This window comes from Galeopterus variegatus, unplaced genomic scaffold, assembly GCF_000696425.1.
Source record: "Galeopterus variegatus unplaced genomic scaffold, G_variegatus-3.0.2 Scaffold5759, whole genome shotgun sequence".
NCBI lineage: Eukaryota > Metazoa > Chordata > Mammalia > Dermoptera > Cynocephalidae > Galeopterus > Galeopterus variegatus.
This window is the reverse complement of record NW_007731870.1, coordinates 56368-62630: the sequence shown is the minus strand read 5'-3', so window position 1 is coordinate 62630 and position 6263 is coordinate 56368.

Genomic DNA, 6263 nt, shown 5'->3' with positions numbered 1-6263 from the left:
GCCACTTGATTATGGTGTATAATTTTTTTGATGTTTTGCTGTGTTCTGAGTCCTAATTTTTTATTGAGGATTTTTGCGTCTATGTTCATCAAATATGTCAGCCTATAGTTTTCTTTTTTTGTTCTATGTTTGTCTGGTTTTGGTGTCAGGGTGATGCTGGCCTCGTAGAATGAGTTTGGGAGATGGCCTCAGTTTCAAATTTTTGGAATAGTTTGAAGAGAAGTGGTATTAATTCCTCTTTAAAAGCTTGATAGATTTTGTCTGTAAAGGCATCCAGTCCTGGGTTTTTCTTTGTTGGGAGATTGATCAATACTGCTTCAATCTCATTGCTTGCTATTGGTCTGTTCAGGTTTTCTGTTTCTTCTTGGTTTAGTCTTGGTAGCTTATATGTGTCCAGAAATTTATCTGTTTCTTCCAGGTTTTGAAATTTGTTGTTGTATAGTTGTTTGTGATAGTTTCTAATGACTCTTTGTACTTCTGTGTTGTTGGTTGTATCTCCTTTTTCATTTCTAATTTTTGTTATTTGGGTTTTCTCTCTTCTTTTTTTAGTTAACCAGCTAATGATTTGTCTATTTTGTTTATCTTCTTCAAAAACCAACTTTTTGTTTCATTGATCTTTTGTATTATTTTTGTGTTCCTATTTCACTTAGTTCTGATTGGATCTTAATTATTTCTTTTCATCTACCAGTTTTAGGATTGAATTGTTCTTGTTTTTCTAGTTCTTTGAGGTGTAGTGTTAGGTTGTTTATTTGAAATCTTTCTATTCTTTTGATGTAAGCATTTATTGCAATAAACTTCCCTTTTAGTGCTGCTTTTGCAGCATCTCACACATTTTTGTATGATGTGTCTTTTTTTCATTAGCTTCAAGAAATTTTTTAATTTCATGTTTATTTCTTCTTGGACCCATATGTTGTTCAGGAGCATGTTGTTTAATTTCTATGTGTTTGTATAGTTTTCAGAGTTTCACTTGTTTATTTATTTCTAGTGGTAGTCCATTGTGTCTGAAGAGATACTTGGAATGATTTCAACTTGTTTAAATTTGTTGAGACTTGATTTGTGACCTAACATGTGGTCTATCCTGGAGAATGTTCCATGTGCTGATGAGAAGAATGTATATTCTGTGGTTGTTGGAAGAAATGTTGTGTAGATATCTGCCAAGTCCAATTGGTCTAAAGTGTGGTTTAAATACTCTGTTTCTCTGTTGATTTGTTGCCTAGATGATCTGTTCAATATTTAGAGAGGGGTGCTCAGGTCCCCAACTATTATCATATCAAATTAATAATCTTAAGGATTCTCACCAAGACACAAGAGAATACAGACTAAAGGGAGAGATAGATGCCAACAGAATAATAGTTGAGATTTTAACACTCCACTCTCATCACTGGACAGATTGTCAAGCCAGAAAAATCAACAAAGAAATATCAAATGGACTTAACAGACGTTTACAGAACCGTTCATCTAACAGCTGCAGAATACACATTCTTTTCATCAGCACATGGAACATTCTCTGGAATTAACCATATGCGGGACCACAAAAGTAGTCTCAATGAGTCCAAAAAATCAAAATCACATCAGGTATTTTCTCTGGCCATAATAGAATACAACTAGAAATCAATAATAAGAAGAAGTTTTGAAAATACACAAATACGTGGAAATTAAGCAGCATGCTTCCAAATGACCAATAGGTCAAAGGAGAGATTAAGAAAGAAATAAAAAAAAAATTCCTTGAAACAAACAATAACAGAAGCACAACATACCATAACCTTTGGGATACAGACAAAGCAGTATTAAGAGGAAAGTTTATAGCAAAAATGCCTACATCAAAAAGAAAAAAAAAAGAAAGATTTCAAATAAACAACCTAACAATACACCTCAAATAACTAGAAAATCAAGAACAAACCAAACCCAAAATAAGTAAAGAAACCATAAAAGTCAGATAAGAAATAAATAAAATTGAGGCTAAAAATGCAATACAAAAGATTGAATGAAAAATTGTTTTTTGAAAAGATTAACAAAATCAACAAACCATTAGATAGAATAACCAAGAAAAAAAAGACTCAAATAAATAAAATCAGAAATGTAAAAATACAAAAGATTGAATGAAAAATTGTTTTTTGAAAAGATTAACAAAATCAACAAACCATTAGACAGAATAACCAAGAAAAAAAAGACTCAAATAAATAAAATCAGAAATGTAAAAGGAGACATTACAACTGATATCCCTGAAATATAAAGATTTATTAGAGACTATTATGAGCAACTATATGTTAATAAATTTGAAAAAAAAAAAAACAGAGGAAATGGATAAATTCCTGCACAAATATGACCTACCAAGAATGAACCAAGAAGGAATAGAAATCCTGAAGAGACCAACAATAAGTAAGGTGATTGAATCAACAGTAAAAAGTCTCCATCAAATGAAATAGCAGGACCACCTGGCTTTTCTGCTGAATTCTACCAAACTTTTAAAGAGGAACTAATTACAATACTTTGTAAACTATTTCAAAAAATCGAAGTGGACAGAATTCTCCCAAACTTGTACTACAAGGCCAGCAATACCCTGATACCAAAACCAGGCTAGGATACAACAACAATAAAAAGAAAACCGTAGGACCATATTGTTGATGAACATAGTTGGAAAAATACTCAATAAAATGCTAGCAAACTGAACCCAACATCACATCAAAAAAATTATACACCATGATTAACAGGATTTATTCCAGGGATGTAAGGATGGTTTAACACAGACAAATCAATAAACATAATATTTATTATGAACAGAATGAAAGGGAAATAAACATATAATCATTTTGATAGATGCAGAAAAAGCATTTGATAAAATTCAATGTCTTTTCATGATAAAAATTCTCAACAAATTAGGTATAGAAGGAAATTATCTTAATACAATAAAGGCTATATATGGCAAACCCACAGCCAATATCATATTGATAATTACACTAAGAAATGGAGCAAGACAGGGATGCCCACTCTCATCACGTTTATTCAACATAGTGCTGGAAGTTATAGCCAGAGCACTTATGCAAGAGAAATAAATAAAGGTCATTCAAATTGTAAAGTAGGAAGTCAAATTGTCCCTCTTTGCAGATGACATGATTTTATGTAGAGAGAAACCTAAAGAATCTAACAAAAAACTCCTAGACCTGATAAACAAATTTAGTAAAGTTGCAGGATATAAAACAAACATATAAAAATCATTAGCATTTCTATATATTAAAATAAACTAGCAGAAAAAGAAATCAAGAAAGCAATCACATTTACAATGGAACAACAACAACAACAACAAAATACCTAGGAATATATTTAACCAAGAAGGTAAACCATCTCTACAGGGAAACCTAAAAAAGTTTAAAAATTAAAGAAAAAATTAAAAAATTAGAAGACACATAAAAATGGAAAGACATCCCATGCTCATGGATTGGAAGAATCAACATTGTCAAAATGACCACACTACCCAAAGTGATCTACAGATTCAATGCATTTCCTATCAAACCATAATGACATACTTCATAGAAACAGAAAAAAAAATTAAAAAGCTCATGTAGAACAACAAAAGACCATAAATAGCCAAAGCAATCTTGAGCAAAAAGAAAAGAGTGGAGGGCATCACACCCCTGGACTTCAAAATATATTACAAAGCTATAGTAATCAAAACAGCATGGTGCTGGCACAAAAATAGACACATAGACCAATGGAAAAGATAGAGAATACAGAAGTAAATTCATACACCTCTAGCCAACTGATTTTTGATAAAGGAGCAAAGAACATACATTGGAGAATGTTCACTAAATGGTGCTGGGAAAATTGGACATACATATGCACAAAAATGAAACTAGACCCCTATCTCTCACCATATACAAAAATCAGCTTAAATGGATTAAAGACTTATATGTAAGACCTGAAATTATATGACTCCCAGAAGAAAATACAGGAAGAACAATGGGGGACATAGTACTGGAGAAAGATTTTATAAATAAGACTTTTAAAGCACAGGCCACAAAGGCAAAATAAAAAAATGGAATTATATCAAGCTAAAAAGCTTCTGCACTGCAAAGGAAACAATCAACAGAGTGAAAAGATAACCTGAAGAATGGGAGAAAATATTTGCAAACTATGCATCTGACAAGGGATTAATATATAGAATATATACAAGGAAGCCAAACAACTCAACAGAAAAGAAAAAATCCAATTAAAAAATGGACAAATGGGAATAAAGAGGAACAGGTAAAGGATCACAAAAATCAACTACAACGTATTTTGAGAAGTTAAAATAATAAAAAAAGGACAAAGGAACTGAACAGATGTTTTTCAAAAGAAGACTTGCAAATGGCCAACGTGTTTATGAAAAAATGCTCAATATCACTGATTGTCAGAGAAATGTAAATCAAAGCTACAGTGAGATATCATCTGACCCCAGTTAGAATGACTGTTATAAAAAAGACAGAAGATAAGATGCTGGTGAGGATGTGGATAAAAGGAAACTCTTACACATTGTTGGTGGGAATGTAAATTAATACAGCTATTATGAAAAACAGTATGGAGTTTTCTCAAAAAAACTACAGATAAAACTACCATAGGATTCAGCAATCCCAATGCTGGGTATGTACCTAATGGTCAGTAAATGAACACGTCAGAAGGATACCTGCACTCCCATGTTTATTGAGGCTGTATTTACAGTAGCCAAGAGATGGAATCAATCTAAATGCCCTGAAACAGGTGATTGGATAAATAAAATGGGGTATATATAAACAATGGAATACTACTCAGCCATACAAAAGAATGAAATTCTGCCATTTTTTGCAACATATTTGAGCTTGGAGAAAATTATCTAAGTGAAATAAGCCAGGCACAGAAAGGGAAATAACACATGTTCTCACTTATACCTGGAAGCTACAAAAGTTTTTATTTATTTATTTATTTATTTTGAATATTCATGAGATACAAAGCTGATTGTCCCCACTCCTGACCATGATGTGGGGGCCAGATTCATATTGGGGACATCCCCATTACCAGAAATTGCTTTTGTACTCTTTGTCCCCTTCCAATTATTCCCCAACCTCCCTCCTCCTCCCCCTCTCCCCTCAACTTCAATTTGTAGCCCTAGGAATGTTCCCTCTCTCTGTTGGATCATGGGATTACTGTGGTCTTTCTTTCCTGCCTTTCTTTCTCTCCTAGCTCCCACAAATGAGTGAGCACATGAGGTATTTATCCCTTGTGTTTGCTTGTTTCACTCAACGTAAGTTTCTCCAGGTTCATCCATGTTCTTGCAAATGGGAGTATTTCATTCTTTTTTATGGCAGAGTAGTATTCCATATTGTATATATACCACAGTTTCCTTATCCACTCATCTATTAATGGACATCTAGGTTGGTTCCACATCTTGGCTATTGTAAACAAAGCTGTAGTAAACATAGGAGTGCAGGTATCCCTTTGACATGATGATTTCCATTCCTCTGGATATATACCCAGAAGAGGGATTGCTGCATCCTATGGAAGATCTATCTGTAGTTGTTTGAGAAACCTCCAAATTGTTTTCCAAAGTGGTTGTACTAATTTACATTCCCACCAACAGTGCAGTAGTGTTCCCTTCTCTCCACACCCTCACCAGCATTTGTTATTCACCATCTTTTTGATCACAGCCAGTCTAACAGGAGAGAGGTGGTATCTCAAAGTGGTTTTAATTTGCATTTCCCTGGTGACTAGTGATGTTGAGCATTTCTTCATGTATCTGTTGGCCATTTGTATGTCTTCCTTTGAAAAATGTCTATTTAGTTCTTCTGCCCATTTTTTTATTGGGTCATTTATTTTTTTACTGTATAATTGCTTGAGTTCTATGTATATTCTGGATATTAGTCCCTTGTCAGATGCATAGTTGGCAAAAATTTTCTCCCACTCTAGGTTGTCTTTTCACTCTGTTGATTGTTTCTTTTGCTGTGCAGAAACTTTTTAGCTTGATATGGTCCCATTTGTTTATTTTTTCTTTCGCTGCTTGTGCTTTGGGGCTCATGTTCATAAAGCCTGTGCCCTGACCTAACTGCTGAAGTGTTTCACCTATATTTTCCCTTAGTAATTTTACAGTTTCAGGTCTTATACCTAGGTCTTTAATCCATTTTGAGTTGATTTTAGTTTATGGTGAGAGATGCATATCAAGTTTCATTCTTCTGCATATGGGTATCCAGTTTTCCCAGCAACACTTGTTGAAGAGGAAGTCTTTTCCCCAATGTAGTTTTTTGTTGCCTTTGTCT